A 17,479-nucleotide genomic window follows, 5' to 3' on the forward strand; every position below is an offset into this window, starting at 1 on the left:
GCATCCCCAGTGGTGCCAGTGAATTCTCTGGACTCACTGCAGTGCATCCCCATTGGTGCCAGTGCAGTCTCTGGAGTCACTGCAGTGCATCCGCAGTGGTGCCAGTGCACTCTCTGGACTCACTGCAGTGCATCCCCAGTGGTGACAGTGCACTCTCTGGACTCACTGCAGTGCATCCCCTTTTTTGCCAGTGCACTCTCTGGACTCACTGCACTGCATCCCCAGTGGTGCCAGTGCACTCTCTAGAGTCACTGCACTGCATCCCCAGTGGTGCCAGTGCACTGTCTGGACTCACTGCAGTGCATCCCCAGTGGTGCCAGTGCACTCTCTGGACTCACTGCACTGCATCCCCAGTGGTGCCAGTGCACTCTCTGGACTCACTGCAGTCCATCCCCAGTGGTGCCAGTGCACTCTCTGGACTCACTGCACTGCATCCACAGTGGTGCCAGTGCACTCTCTTTACTCACTGCACTGCATCCCCAGTGGTGCCAGTGAACTCTCTGGACTCACTGTACTGCATCCCCAGTGGTGCCAGTGCACTCTCTGGACTCACTGCACTGCATCCCCAGTGGTGCCAGTGCACTCTCTGGACTCACTGCAGTGCATCCCCAGTGGTGCCAGTGCACTCTCTGGACTCACTGCAGTGCATCCCCAGTGGTGCCAGTGCACTCTCTGGACTCACTGCACTGCATCCCCAGTGGTGCCAGTGCACTCTCTGGACTTGCCGGGGTGCATCCCCAGTGGTGCCAGTGCACTCTCTGGACTCACTGCAGTGCATCCCCAGTGGTGCCAGTGCACTCTCTGGACTCACTGCATTCCCAGTGGTGCCAGTGCACTCTCTGGACTCACTGCACTGCATCCCCAGTGGTGCCTGTGAAGTCTCTGGACTCACTGCAGTGCATCCCCAGTGGTGCCAGTGCACTCTCTGGACTCACTGCACTGCATCCCCAGTGGTGCCAGTGCACTCTCTGGACTCACTGCAGTGTATCCCCAGTGGTGCCAGTGCACTCTCTGGACTCACTGTACTGCATCCCCAGTGGTGCCAGTGCACTCTCTGGACTCACTGCACTGCATCCCCAGTGGTGCCAGTGCACTCTCTGGACTCACTGCACTGCATCCCCAGTGGTGCCATTGCACTCTCTGGACTCACTGCAGTGCATCCCCAGTGGTGCCAGTGCACTCTCTGCACTCACTGCAGTGCATCCCCAGTGGTGCCTGTGCACTCTCTGGACTCACTGCACTGCATCCCCAGTGGTGCCAGTGCACTCTCTGGACTCACTGCACTGCATCCCCAGTGGTGCCAGTGCACTCTCTGGACTCACTGCAGTGCATCCCCAGTGGTGCCAGTGCACTCTCTGGACTCACTGCACTGCATCCCCAGTGGTGCCAGTGCACTCTCTGGACTTGCCGGGGTGCATCCCCAGTGGTGCCAGTGCACTCTCTGGACTCACTGCAGTGCATCCCCAGTGGTGCCAGTGCACTGTCTGGACTCACTGCATTCCCAGTGGTGCCAGGGCACTCTCTGGACTCACTGCACTGCATCCCCAGTGGTGCCAGTGCACTCTCTGGACTCACTGCAGTGCATCCCCAATGGTGCCAGTGCACTCTTTGGACTCACTGTACTGCATCCCCAGTGGTGCCACTGTTCTCTCTGGACTCACTACACTGCATCCCCTGTGGTGCCAGTGCCCTCTGTGGACTCACTGCACTACATCCCCAGTGGTGCCAGTGCACTCTCTGGACTCACTGCACTGCATCCCCAGTGGTGCCAGTGCACTCTCTGGACTCACTGCACTGCATCCCCAGTGGTGCCAGTGCACACTCTGGACTCACTGCAGTGCATCCCCAGTGGTGCTAGTGCACTCTCTGGACTCACTGCACTGCATTCCCTGTGGTGCGAGTGCACTCTCTCGACTCACTGCTCTGCGTTACCATTGGTGCCAGTGCACTCTCTGGACTCACTGCACTGCATCCCCAGTGGTGCCAGTGCACTCTCTGGACTCACTGCAGTCCATCCCCAGTGGTGCCAGTGCACTCTCTGGACTCACTGCACTGCATCCCCAGTGGTGCCAGTGCACTCTCTGGACTTCTGCACTGCATCCCCAGTGGTGCCAGTGCACTCTCTGGACTCACTGCACTGCATACCCAGTGGTGCCAGTGCACTCTCTGGACTCACTGCAGTGCATCCCCAGTGGTGCCAGTGCACTCTCTGCACTCACTGCAGTGCATCCCCAGTGGTGCCAGTGCACTCTCTGGACTCACTGCACTGCATCCCCAGTGGTGCCAGTGCACTCTCTGGACTTCTGCACTGCATCCCCAATGGTGCCAGTGCACTCTCTGGACTCACTGCAGTGCATCCCCAGTGGTGCCAGTGCACTCTCTGTACTCACTGCATTCCCAGTGGTGCCAGGGCACTCTCTGGACTCACTGCACTGCATCCCCAGTGGTGCCACTGTACTCTCTTTACTCACTGCACTGCACCCCCAGTGGTGCCAGTGCACTCTCTGGACTCACTGTACTGCATCCCCAGTGGTGCCAGTGCACTCTCTGGACTCACTGCACTGCATCCCATGTGGTGGTGCCAGTGCACTCTCTGGATCACTGCACTGCATCACCATTGGTGCCAGGGCACTCTCCGGACTCACTGCAGTGCATCCCCAGTGGTGCCAGTGCACTCTTTCGAGTCACTGCACTGCATCCCCAGTGGTGCCAGTGAATTCTCTGGAGTCACTGCAGTGCATCCCCATTGGTGCCAGTGCAGTCTCTGGAGTCACTGCAGTGCATCCCCAGTGGTGCCAGTGCACTCTCTGGACTCACTGCACTGCATCAACAGTGGTGACAGTGCACTCTCTGGACTCACTGCACTAAAACCCCAGTGGTGCCAGTGTACTCTCTGGACTCACTGCACTGCATCCAATGTGGTGCCAGTACACTCTCTGGACTCACTGCAGTGCATCCCCAGTGGTGCCAGTGTACTCTCTGGACTCACTGCACTGCATCACCAGCGGTGCCAGTGCACTCTCTGGACTCACTGCAGTGCATCCCCAGTGGTGCCAGTGCACTCTCTGGACTCACTGCATTGGATCCCCAGTGGTGTCAGTGCACTCTCTGCACTCACTGCACTGCATCCCCAGTTGTGCCAGTGCACTCTCTGGACTCACTGCAGTGCTTCCCCACTGGTGCCAGTGCACTCTCTGGACTCACTGCACTGCATCCTCAGTGGTGCCAGTGCACTCTCTGGACTCACTGCAGTGCATCACCAGTGGTGCCTGTGCACTCTCTGGAGTCACTGCACTGCATCCCCAGTGGTGCCAGTGCACTCTCTGGACTCACTGCAGTGCAGCCCCTGAGGTGCCAGTGCACTCTCTGTATTCACTGCAGTGCATCCCCAGTGGTGCCAGTGCACTCTCTGGACCCACTGCAGTGCATCCCCACTGGTGCCAGTGCACTCTCTGGACTCAGGGCACTGCATCCCCAATGTTGCCAGTGCACTCTCTGTAGTCACTGCACTGCGTCCCCAGTGGTGCCAGTGCACTCTCTGGACTCACTGCAGTGTATCCCCTGTGGTGCCAGTGCACTCTGTGGACTCACTGCACTGCATCCCAGTGGTGCCAGTGCACTCTCTGGACTCAATGCAGTGCAGCCCCTGAGGTGCCAGTGCACTCTCTGTACTCACTGCAGTGCATTCCCACTGGTGTCAGTGCACTCTCTGGACTCAATGCAGTGAATCTCCCGTGGTGCCAGTGCACTCTCTGGACTCACTGCACTGCATCCCCAGTGGTGCCAGTGCACTCTCTGGACTCACTGAAGTGCATCCCCAGTGTAGCCAGTGCTCTCTGTGGACTCACTGCACTGCATCCCCAGTGGTGCCAGTGCACTCTCTGGACTCACTGCAGTGCATCCCCAAAGTGCCAGTGCACTCTCTGGACTCACTGCAGTGCATCCCCAGTGGAGCCAGAGCACTCTCTGGACTCACTGCAGTGCATCCCCAGTGGTGACAGTGCACTCTCTGTAGTCACTGCGCTGCATCCCCAGTGGTGACAGTGCACTCTCTGGACTCACTCTGCTGCATCCCCAGTGGCGCCAGTGCACTCTCTGGACTCACTGCAGTGCATTCCCAGTGGTGCCAGTGCACTCTCTGGACGCCTTGCAGTGAAACCCCGGTGGTGCCAGAGCACTCTCTGGACTCACTGCACTAAATCCGCAGTGGTGCCAGTTCACTCTCTGGACTCACTGAACTGAATCCCCAGTGGTGCCAGTGCACTCTCTGCACTCACTGTACTGCATCCCCAGTGGTGCCTGTGAAGTCTCTGGACTCAGTTCAGTGCATCCCCAGTGGTGCCAGAGAACTCTCTGGACTCACTGCAGTGCATCCCCAGTGGTGCCACTGCACTCTCTGGACTGACTGCACTGCATCACCATTGGTGCCAGGGCACTCTCCGGACTCACTGCAGTGCATCCGAAGTGGTGCCAGTGCATCTCTTTCGAGTCACTGCACTGCATCCCCATTAGTGCCAGTGCATTCTCTGGACTCATTGCAGTGCATCCCCTTAGGTGCCAGTGCACTCTCTGGACTCACTGCTATGCATCAACAGTGGTGCCAGTGCACTCTCTGGACTCACTGCACTGCATCCCCAGTGCTGACAGTGCACTCTCTGTAGTCACTGCAGTGCATCCCCAGTGGTGCCAGTGCACTCTCTGGAGTCACTGCAGTGCATCCCCAGTGGTGCCAGTGCACTCTCTGGACTCACTGCACTGCATCCCATTGGTGCTAGTGCACTCTCTGGACTCACTGCACTGCATCCCCAGTGGTGCCAGTGCACTCTCTGGACTCACTGCACTGCATCCCCAGTTGTGCCAGTGCACTCTCTGGACTCACTGCAGTGCATCCCCAGTGGTGCCAGTGCACTCTCTGGACTCACTGCAGTGCTTCCGAACTGGTGCCAGTGCACTCTCTGCACTCACTGCACTGCATCCCCAGTGGTGCTAGTGCACTCTCTGGACTCACTGCACTGCATTCCCTGTGGTGCGAGTGCACTCTCTCGACTCACTGCTCTGCGTTACCATTGGTGCCAGTGCACTCTCTGGACTCACTGCACTGCATCCCCAGTGGTGCCAGTGCACTCTCTGGACTCACTGCAGTCCATCCCCAGTGGTGCCAGTGCACTCTCTGGACTCACTGCACTGCATCCCCAGTGGTGCCAGTGCACTCTCTGGACTTCTGCACTGCATCCCCAGTGGTGCCAGTGCACTCTCTGGACTCACTGCACTGCATACCCAGTGGTGCCAGTGCACTCTCTGGACTCACTGCAGTGCATCCCCAGTGGTGCCAGTGCACTCTCTGCACTCACTGCAGTGCATCCCCAGTGGTGCCAGTGCACTCTCTGGACTCACTGCACTGCATCCCCAGTGGTGCCAGTGCACTCTCTGGACTTGCCGGGGTGCATCCCCAGTGGTGCCAGTGCACTCTCTGGACTCACTGCAGTGCATCCCCAGTGGTGCCAGTGCACTCTCTGTACTCACTGCATTCCCAGTGGTGCCAGGGCACTCTCTGGACTCACTGCACTGCATCCCCAGTGGTGCCACTGTACTCTCTTTACTCACTGCACTGCACCCCCAGTGGTGCCAGTGCACTCTCTGGACTCACTGTACTGCATCCCCAGTGGTGCCAGTGCACTCTCTGGACTCACTGCACTGCATCCCATGTGGTGGTGCCAGTGCACTCTCTGGATCACTGCACTGCATCACCATTGGTGCCAGGGCACTCTCCGGACTCACTGCAGTGCATCCCCAGTGGTGCCAGTGCACTCTTTCGAGTCACTGCACTGCATCCCCAGTGGTGCCAGTGAATTCTCTGGACTCACTGCAGTGCATCCCCATTGGTGCCAGTGCAGTCTCTGGAGTCACTGCAGTGCATCCCCAGTGGTGCCAGTGCACTCTCTGGACTCACTGCAGTGCATCCCCAGTGGTGACAGTGCACTCTCTGGACTCACTGCACTAAAACCCCAGTGGTGCCAGTGTACTCTCTGGACTCACTGCACTGCATCCAATGTGGTGCCAGTACACTCTCTGGACTCACTGCAGTGCATCCCCAGTGGTGCCAGTGTACTCTCTGGACTCACTGCACTGCATCACCAGCGGTGCCAGTGCACTCTCTGGACTCACTGCAGTGCATCCCCAGTGGTGCCAGTGCACTCTCTGGACTCACTGCATTGGATCCCCAGTGGTGTCAGTGCACTCTCTGCACTCACTGCACTGCATCCCCAGTTGTGCCAGTGCACTCTCTGGACTCACTGCAGTGCTTCCCCACTGGTGCCAGTGCACTCTCTGGACTCACTGCACTGCATCCTCAGTGGTGCCAGTGCACTCTCTGGACTCACTGCAGTGCATCACCAGTGGTGCCTGTGCACTCTCTGGAGTCACTGCACTGCATCCCCAGTGGTGCCAGTGCACTCTCTGGACTCACTGCAGTGCAGCCCCTGAGGTGCCAGTGCACTCTCTGTATTCACTGCAGTGCATCCCCAGTGGTGCCAGTGCACTCTCTGGACCCACTGCAGTGCATCCCCACTGGTGCCAGTGCACTCTCTGGACTCAGGGCACTGCATCCCCAATGTTGCCAGTGCACTCTCTGTAGTCACTGCACTGCGTCCCCAGTGGTGCCAGTGCACTCTCTGGACTCACTGCAGTGTATCCCCTGTGGTGCCAGTGCACTCTGTGGACTCACTGCACTGCATCCCAGTGGTGCCAGTGCACTCTCTGGACTCAATGCAGTGCAGCCCCTGAGGTGCCAGTGCACTCTCTGTACTCACTGCAGTGCATTCCCACTGGTGTCAGTGCACTCTCTGGACTCAATGCAGTGAATCTCCCGTGGTGCCAGTGCACTCTCTGGACTCACTGCACTGCATCCCCAGTGGTGCCAGTGCACTCTCTGGACTCACTGAAATGCATCCCCAGTGTAGCCAGTGCTCTCTGTGGACTCACTGCACTGCATCCCCAGTGGTGCCAGTGCACTCTCTGGACTCACTGCAGTGCATCCCCAAAGTGCCAGTGCACTCTCTGGACTCACTGCAGTGCATCCCCAGTGGAGCCAGAGCACTCTCTGGACTCACTGCAGTGCATCCCCAGTGGTTACAGTGCACTCTCTGTAGTCACTGCGCTGCATCCCCAGTGGTGACAGTGCACTCTCTGGACTCACTCTGCTGCATCCCCAGTGGCGCCAGTGCACTCTCTGGACTCACTGCAGTGCATTCCCAGTGGTGCCAGTGCACTCTCTGGACGCCTTGCAGTGAAACCCCGGTGGTGCCAGAGCACTCTCTGGACTCACTGCTCTAAATCCGCAGTGGTGCCAGTTCACTCTCTGGACTCACTGAACTGAATCCCCAGTGGTGCCAGTGCACTCTCTGCACTCACTGTACTGCATCCCCAGTGGTGCCTGTGAAGTCTCTGGACTCAGTTCAGTGCATCCCCAGTGGTGCCAGAGAACTCTCTGGACTCACTGCAGTGCATCCCCAGTGGTGCCACTGCACTCTCTGGACTGACTGCACTGCATCACCATTGGTGCCAGGGCACTCTCCGGACTCACTGCAGTGCATCCGCAGTGGTGCCAGTGCATCTCTTTCGAGTCACTGCACTGCATCCCCATTAGTGCCAGTGCATTCTCTGGACTCATTGCAGTGCATCCCCTTAGGTGCCAGTGCACTCTCTGGACTCACTGCTATGCATCAACAGTGGTGCCAGTGCACTCTCTGGACTCACTGCACTGCATCCCCAGTGCTGACAGTGCACTCTCTGTAGTCACTGCAGTGCATCCCCAGTGGTGCCAGTGCACTCTCTGGAGTCACTGCAGTGCATCCCCAGTGGTGCCAGTGCACTCTCTGGACTCACTGCACTGCATCCCATTGGTGCTAGTGCACTATCTGGACTCACTGCACTGCATCCCCAGTGGTGCCAGTGCACTCTCTGGACTCACTGCACTGCATCCCCAGTTGTGCCAGTGCACTCTCTGGACTCACTGCAGTGCATCCCCAGTGGTGCCAGTGCACTCTCTGGACTCACTGCAGTGCTTCCGAACTGGTGCCAGTGCACTCTCTGCACTCACTGCACTGCATCAACAGTTGTGCCTCTGCACTCTCTGGAGTCACTGCACTGCATCCCCAGTGGTGCCAGTGCACTCTCTGGACTAACTGTAGTGCATCCCCAGTGGTGCCAGTGCACTCTCTGGACTCACTGCACTGCATCCCCAGTGGTGCCAGTGCACTCTCTGGACTCACTGCAGTGCATCCCCAGTGGTGCCTTTGCACTCTCAGGACTCACTGCACTGCATCCCCAGTGGTGCCAGGGCACTCTCTGGAGTCACAGCACTGCATCAACAGTGGTGCCTCTGCACTCTCTGGAGTCACTGCACTGCATCCCCAGTGGTGCCAGTGCAGTCTCTGGACTCACTGCACTGCATCCCCAGTGGTGCCAGTGCACTCTCTGGACTCACTGCAGTGCATCCCCAGTGGTGCCAGTGCACTCTCTGGACTCACTGCACTGCATCCCCAGTGGTGCCAGTGCACTCTCTGGACTCACTGCACTGCATCAACAGTGGTGCCAGTGCACTCTCTGGACTCACTGCACTGCATCCCCAGTGGTGCCAGTGTAGTCTCTGGACTCACAGCAGTGCATCCCCAGTGGTGCCAGTGCAATTACTGGACTCACTGCAGTGTAGCTCAGTGGTGCCAGAGCACTCTCTGGACTCACTGCACTGCATCCCCAGTGGTGCCAGTGCACTCTCTGGACTCACTGCACTGCATCCCCAGTGGTGCCAGTGCACTGTCTGGACTCACTGCAATGTATCGCCATTGGAGCCGGTGCACTCTCTGGACTCACTAAACTGCATCCGCAGTGGTGCCAGAGAACACTCTGGTCTCACTGCAGTGCATCCCCAGTGGTGCCAGTGCACTCTCTGGACTCACTGCATCCCCAGTGGTGCCAGGGCACTCTCTGGACTCACAGCACTGCATCCCCAGTGGTGCCAGTGCACTCTCTGGACTCACTGCACTAAAACCCCAGTGGTGCCAGTGCAGTCTCTGGACTCACTGCACTGCATCCCCAGTGGTGCCAGTGCACTCTCTGGACTCACCGGGGTGCATCCCCAGTGGTGCCAGTGCACTCTCTGGACTCACTGCACTGCATCCCCTGTGGTGCCAGTACACTCCCTGGACTCACTGCAGTGCATCCCCAGTGGTGCCAGTGTACTCTCTGGACTCACTGCACTGCATCACCAGCGGTGCCAGTGCACTCTCTGGACTCACTGCAGTGCATCCCCAGTGGTGCCAGTGCACTCTCTGGACTCACTGCATTGGATCCCCAGTGGTGTCAGTGCACTCTCTTGACTCAGTGCAGTGCATCGCCAGTGGTGCCAGTGCACTCTCTGGACTCACTGCAGTGCTTCCCCACTGGTGCCAGTGCACTCTCTGGACTCACTGCACTGCATCCTCAGTGGTGCCAGTGCACTCTCTGGACTCACTGCACTGCATCCCCAGTGGCTCCAGTGCACTCTCTGGATCACTGCACTGCATCACCATTGCTGCCAGGGCACGCTCCGGACTCACTGCAGTGCATCCACAGTGGTGCCAGTGCACTCTTTCGAGTCACTGCACTGCATCCCCAGTGGAGCCAGTGAATTCTCTGGACTCACTGCAGTGCATCCCCATTGGTGCCAGTGCAGTCTCTGGAGTCACTGCAGTGCATCCCCAGTGGTGCCAGTGCACTCTCTGGACTCACTGCAGTGCATCCCCAGTGGTGCCAGTGCACTCTCTGGACTCACTGCACTGCATCCCCAGTGGTTCCAGTGCACTCTCTGGATCACTGCACTGCATCACCATTGGTGCCAGGGCACTCTCCGGACTCACTGCAGTGCATCCCCAGTGGTGCCAGTGCACTCTTTCGAGTCGCTGCACTGCATCCCCAGTGGTGCCAGTGAATTCTCTGGACTCACTGCAGTGCATCCCCATTGGTGCCAGTGCAGTCTCTGGAGTCACTGCAGTGCATCCGCAGTGGTGCCAGTGCACTCTCTGGACTCACTGCAGTGCATCCCCAGTGGTGACAGTGCACTCTCTGGACTCACTGCAGTGCATCCCCTTTTTTGCCAGTGCACTCTCTGGACTCACTGCACTGCATCCCCAGTGGTGCCAGTGCACTCTCTAGAGTCACTGCACTGCATCCCCAGTGGTGCCAGTGCACTGTCTGGACTCACTGCAGTGCATCCCCAGTGGTGCCAGTGCACTCTCTGGACTCACTGCACTGCATCCCCAGTGCTTACAGTGCACTCTCTGGACTCACTGCACTGCATCACCAGTGGTGGCAGTGTACTCTCTGGACTCACTGCACTGCATCCCCAGTGGAGACAGTGCACTCTCTGTAGTCACTGCGCTGCATCCCCAGTGGTTCCAGGGCACTCTCTCGACTCACTGCACTGCAACTCGAGTGGTGCCAGTGCACTCTCTGGACTCACTGCAGTGCATCCCCAGTGGTGCCAGTGCACTCTCTGGAGTCACTGCGCTGCATCCCCAGTGGTGCCAGTGGCCTCTGTGGACTCACTGCACTACATCCCCTGTGGGGCCAGTGCACTCTCTGGACTCACTGCAGTGCATCCCCAGTGGTGCGAGTGCACTCTCTGGACTCACTGCAGTGCATCCCCAGTGGTGCCAGTGCACTCTCTGGACTCACTGCAGTGCATCCCCAGTGGTGCCAGTGCACTCTGTGGACTCACTGCAGTGCATCCCCAGTGTTGCCAGTGCACTCTCTGGAGTCACTGCACTGCATCCTCAGTGGTGCCAGTGCACTCTCTGGACTCACTGCACTGCATCCCCAGTGGTGCCAGTGCACTCTCTGGACTCACTGCACTGCATCACCAGTGGTGCCAGTGCACTCTCTGGACTCACTGCACTGCATCCCATTGGTGCTAGTGCACTCTCTGGACTCACTGCACTGCATCCCCAGTGGTGCCAGTGCACTCTCTGGACTCACCGGGGTGCATCCCCAGTTGTGCCAGTGCACTCTCTGGATTCACTGCAGTGCATCCCCAGTGGTGCCAGTGCACTCTCTGGACTCACTGCAGTGCTTCCGAACTGGTGCCAGTGCACTCTCTGCACTCACTGCACTGCATCAACAGTGGTGCCTCTGCACTCTCTGGACTCACTGCAGTGCATCCCCAGTGGCGCCAGTGCACTCTCTGGACTCACTGCAGTGCTTCCGAACTGGTGCCAGTGCACTCTCTGGACTCACTGCAGTGCATCCCCAGTGGTGCCATTGCACTCTCTGGACTCACTGCAGTGCTTCCGAACTGGTGCCAGTGCACTCTCTGCACTCACTGCACTGCATCAACAGTGGTGCCTCTGCACTCTCTGGAGTCACTGCACTGCATCCCCAGTGGTGCCAGTGCAGTCTCTGGACTCACTGCAGTGCATCCCCAGTGGTGCCAGTGCACTCTCTGGACTTACTGCAGTGCATCCCCAGTGGTGCCAGTGCACTCTCTGCACTCACTGCACTGCATCCCCAGTGGTGCCAGTGCACTCTCTGGACTCACTGCACTGCATCAACAGTGGTGCCAGTGCACTCTCTGGACTCACTGCAGTGCATCCCCAGTGGTGCCAGTGTAGTCTCTGGACTCACAGCAGTGCATCCCCAGTGGTGCCAGTGCAACTACTGGACTCACTGCAGTGTAGCTCAGTGGTGCCAGAGCACTCTCTGGACTCACTGCACTGCATCCCCAGTGGTGCCAGTGCACTCTCTGGACTCACTGCAGTGCATCCCCAGTGGTGCCAGTGCACTCTCTGGACTCACTAATCTGCATCCCCAGTGGTGCCAGAGAACACTCTGGTCTCACTGCAGTGCATCCCCAGTGGTGCCAGTGCACTCTCTGGACTCACTGCATCCCCAGTGGTGCCAGGGCACTCTCTGGACTCACAGCACTGCATCCCCATTGGTGCCAGTGCACTCTCTGGACTCACTGCACTAAAACCCCAGTGGTGCCAGTGCAGTCTCTGGACTCACTGCACTGCATCCAATGTGGTGCCAGTACACTCTCTGGACTCACTGCAGTGCATCCCCAGTGGTGCCAGTGTACTCTCTGGACTCACTGCACTGCATCACCAGCGGTGCCAGTGCACTCTCTGGACTCACTGCAGTGCATCCCCAGTGGTGCCAGTGCACTCTCTGGACTCACTGCATTGGATCCCCAGTGGTGTCAGTGCACTCTCTGCACTCATTGCACTGCATCCCCAGTGGTGCCAGTGCACTCTCTGGACTCACTGCAGTGCTTCCCAACTGGTGCCAGTGCACTCTCTGGACTCACTGCAGTGCAGCCCCTGGGGTGCCAGTGCACTCTCTGTATTCACTGCAGTGCATCCCCAGTGGTGCCAGTGCACTCTCTGGACTCACTGCACTGCATCCCCAGTGGTGCCAGTGGCTCTCTGGACTCATGGCACTGCATCCCCAGTGGTGCCGTTGCAATCTCAGGACTCACAGCAGTGCAGCTCCAGTTGGTGCCAGTGCACTCTCTGGACTCACTGCACTGCATCCCCAGTGCTGACAGTGCACTCTCTGGACTCACTGCACTGCATCCCCAGTGGTGCCAGTGAAGTCTCTGGACTCAGTGGACTGCATCCCCAGTGGTGCCACTGCACTCTCTGGACTCACTGCAGTGCATCCCCAGTGGTGCCAGTGTACTCTCTGGACTCACTGCAGTGCATTCCCTTTTGTGCCAGTGCCCTCTCTGCACTCACTGCACTGCATCCCCAGTGGTGCCAGTGTACTCTCTGGACTCACTGAACTGAATCCCCAGTGTTGCAAGTGCACTCTCTGGACTCACTGCACTGCATCCCCAGTGGTGCCAGTGCACTCTCTGGACTCACTGCAGTGCATTCCCTTTTGTGCCAGTGCACTCTCTGCACTCACTGCACTGCATCCCCTGTGGTGCCAGTGCACTCTCTGGACTCACTGCACTGCATCCCCATTGCTGACAGTGCCCTCTCTGGACTCAGTGCACTGCATCCCCAGTGGTGCCAGTGCACTCTCTGGACTAAATGCACTGCATCCCCAGTGGTGCCAGTGGCTCTCTGGACTCATGGCACTGCATCACCAGTGGTGCCAGTGCACTCTCTGGACTCACTGCAGTGCATCCACAGTGGCGCCAGTGTACTCTCTTAACTCACTGCACTGCATCACCAGTGGTGCCAGTGCACTCTCTGGACTCACTGCACTGCATCCCCAATGGTGCCACTGCACTCTCTGGACTCACTGCACTGCATCCCCAGTGGTGCCAGTGCACTCTCTGGACTCACTGCACTGCATCACCAGTGGTGCCAGTGTACTCTGTGGACTCACTGCACTGCATCCCCAGTGGTGCCAGTGCACTCTCTGGACTCACTGAACTGCATCCCCAAGGTGCCAGTGCACTCTCTGGACTCACTGCACTGCATCCCCAGTGGTGCCAGTGCACTCTCTGGACTCACTGCACTGCATACCCAGTGGTGACAGTGCACTCTCTGGACTCACTGCACTGCATCCCCCGTGGTGCCAGTGCACTCTCTGCACTCACTGCACTGCATCCCCAGCGGTGCCACTGCACTCTCTGAAAACACCGGGGTGCAACCGCAGCGGTGCCAGTGCACTCTCTGCACTCACGGCACTGCATCCCCAGTGGTGCCAGTGCACTCTCTGGACTCACTGCAGTGTATCCCCTGTGGTGCCAGTGCACTCTGTGGACTCAGTGCACTGCATCCCAGTGGTGCCAGTGCACTCTCTGGACTCACTGCAGTGCATCCCCAGTGGTGCCAGTGCACTCTCTGGACTCACTGCACTGCATCCCAATGGTGCCAGTGCACTCTTTGGACTCACTGCAGTGCATCCCCAGTGGTGCCAGTGCACTCTCTGGACTCACTGCAGTGCATCCCCAGTGGTGCCAGTGCACTCTCTGGACTCACTGCACTGCATCCCCAGTGGTGCCAGTGCACTCTCTGGACTCACTGCAGTCCATCCCCAGTGGTGCCAGTGCACTCTCTGGACTCACTGCACTGCATCCACAGTTGTGCCAGTGCACTCTCTTTACTCACTGCACTGCATCCCCAGTGGTGCCAGTGCACTCTCTGGACTCACTGTACTGCATCCCCAGTGGTGCCAGTGCACTCTCTGGACTCACTGCACTGCATCCCCAGTGGTGCCAGTGCACTCTCTGGACTCACTGCACTGCATCCACAGTGGTGCCAGTGCACTCTCTGGACTCACTGCAGTGCATCCCCAGTGGTGCCAGTGCACTCTCTGGACTCACTGCAGTGCATCCCCAGTGGTGCCAGTGCACTCTCTGGACTCACTGCACTGCATCCCCAGTGGTGCCTGTGAAGTCTCTGGACTTGCCGGGGTGCATCCCCAGTGGTGCCAGTGCACTCTCTGGACTCACTGCAGTGCATCCCCAGTGGTGCCAGTGCACTCTCTGGACTCACTGCATTCCCAGTGGTGCCAGTGCACTCTCTGGACTCACTGCACTGCATCCCCAGTGGTGCCTGTGAAGTCTCTGGACTCACTGCAGTGCATCCCCAGCGGTGCCAGTGCACTCTCTGGACTCACTGCACTGCATCCCCAGTGGTGCCAGTGCACTCTCTGGACTCACTGCAGTCCATCCCCAGTGGTGCCAGTGCACTCTCTGGACTCACTGCACTGCATCCCCAGTGGTGCCAGTGCACTCTCTGGACTTCTGCACTGCATCCCCAGTGGTGCCAGTGCACTCTCTGGACTCACTGCACTGCATACCCAGTGGTGCCAGTGCACTCTCTGGACTCACTGCAGTGCATCCCCAGTGGTGCCAGTGCACTCTCTGCACTCACTGCAGTGCATCCCCAGTGGTGCCAGTGCACTCTCTGGACTCACTGCACTGCATCCCCAGTGGTGCCAGTGCACTCTATGGACTTGCCGGGGTGCATCCCCAGTGGTGCCAGTGCACTCTCTGGACTCACTGCAGTGCATCCCCAGTGGTGCCAGTGCACTCTCTGGACTCACTGCATTCCCAGTGGTGCCAGGGCACTCTCTGGACTCACTGCACTGCATCCCCAGTGGTGCCACTGTACTCTCTTTACTCACTGCACTGCATCCCCAGTGGTGCCAGTGCACTCTCTGGACTCACTGTACTGCATCCCCAGTGGTGCCAGTGCACTCTCTGGACTCACTGCACTGCATCCCATGTGGTGGTGCCAGTGCACTCTCTGGACTCACTGCACTGCATCCCCAGTGGTGCCATTGCACTCTCTGGACTCACTGCAGTGCATCCCCAGTGGTGCCAGTGCACTCTCTGCACTCACTGCAGTGCATCCCCAGTGGTGCCAGTGCACTCTCTGGACTCACTGCACTGCATACCCAGTGGTGCCAGTGCACTCTCTGGACTCACTGCAGTGCATCCCCAGTGGTGCCAGTGCACTCTCTGCACTCACTGCAGTGCATCCCCAGTGGTGCCAGTGCACTCTCTGGACTCACTGCACTGCATCCCCAGTGGTGCCAGTGCACTCTCTTGACTTGCCGGGGTGCATCCCCAGTGGTGCCAGTGCACTCTCTGGACTCACTGCAGTGCATCCCCAGTGGTGCCAGTGCACTGTCTGGACTCACTGCATTCCCAGTGGTGCCAGGGCACTCTCTGGACTCACTGCACTGCATCCCCAGTGGTGCCTGTGAAGTCTCTGGACTCACTGCAGTGCATCCCCAATGGTGCCAGTGCACTCTTGGGACTCACTGCACTGCATCCCCAGTGGTGCCACTGTACTCTCTGGACTCACTACACAGCATCCCCTGTGGTGCCAGTGCCCTCTGTGGACTCACTGCACTACATCCCCAGTGGTGCCAGTGCACTCTCTGGACTCACTGCACTGCATCTCCAGTGGTGCCAGTGCACTCTCTGGACTCACTGCACTGCATCCCCAGTGGTGCCAGTGCACACTCTGGACTCACTGCAGTGCATCCCCAGTGGTGCTAGTGCACTCTCTGGACTCACTGCATTGCATCCCCTGTGGTGCGAGTGCACTCTCTCGACTCACTGCTCTGCGTTACCACTGGTGCCAGTGCACTCTCTGGACTCATTGCAGTGCATCCCCAGTGGTGCCAATGCACTCTCTGGACTCACGGCACTGCATCCTTAGTGGTGCCTGTGAAGTCTCTGGACTCTCTGCAGTGCATCCCCAGTGGTGCCAGTGCACTCTCTGGACTCACAGCAGTGCAGCTCCAGTTGGTGCCAGTGCACTCTCTGGACTCACTGCACTGCATCCCCAGTGGTGCCAGTGCACTCTCTGGACTCACTGCACTGCATCCCCAGTGGTGCCAGTGTACTCTCTGGACTCAGTGGACTGCATCCCCAGTGGTGCCACTGCACTCTCTGGACTCACTGCAGTGCATCCCCAGTGGTGCCAGTGCACTCTCTGGACTCACTGCACTGCATCCCCAGTGGTGCCAGTGCACTCTCTGGACTCACTGCAGTGCATTCCCTTTTGTGCCAGTGCACTCTCTGCACTCACTGCACTGCATCCCCAGTGGTGCCAGTGCACTCTCTGGACTCACTGTACTGCATCCCCAGTGGTGCCAGTGCACTCTCTGGACTCACTGCACTGCATCAACAGTGGTGACAGTGCACTCTCTGGACTTGCCGGGGTGCATCCCCAGTGGTGCCAGTGCACTCTCTGGAGTCACCGGGGTGCATCCCCAGAGGTGCCAGTGCACTCTCTGGACTCACTGCACTACATCCCCAGTGGTGCCAGTTCACTGTCTGGACTCACTGAACTGAATCCCCAGTGGTGCCAGTGCACTCTCTGGACTCATGTACTGCATCCCCAGTGGTGCCTGTGAAGTCTCTGGACTCACTGCAGTGCATCCCCAGTGGTGCCAGTGCAATCTCAGGACTCAGAGCAGTGCAGCTCCAGTTGGTGCCAGTGCACTCTCTGGACTCACTGCACTGCATCCCCAGTGCTGACAGTGCACTCTCTGGACTCACTGCACTGCATCCCCAGTGGTGCCAGTGTACTCTCTGGACTCAGTGGACTGCATCCCCAGTGGTGCCACTGCACTCTCTGGACTCACTGCAGTGCATCCCCAGTGGTGCCAGTGCACTCTCTGGACTCACTGCAGTGCATTCCCTTTTGTGCCAGTGCACTCTCTGCACTCACTGCACTGCATCCCCAGTGGTGCCAGTGTACTCTCTGGACTCACTGAACTGAATCCCCAGTGGTGCCAGTGCACTCTCTGGACTCACTGCAGTGCATCCCCAGTGGTGCCAGTGCACTCTCTGGACTCACTGCAGTGCATTCCCTTTTGTGCCAGTGCACTCTCTGCACTCACTGCACTGCATCCCCTGTGGTGCCAGTGCACTCTCTGGACTCACTGCACTGCATCCCCAGTGGTGCCTGTGAAGTCTCTGGTCTCACTGCACTGCATCCCCAGTGGTGCCAGTGCACTCTCTGGA

Source organism: Anser brachyrhynchus, assembly GCF_964034855.1.
Source record: "Anser brachyrhynchus genome assembly, contig: SCAFFOLD_58, whole genome shotgun sequence".
NCBI lineage: Eukaryota > Metazoa > Chordata > Aves > Anseriformes > Anatidae > Anser > Anser brachyrhynchus.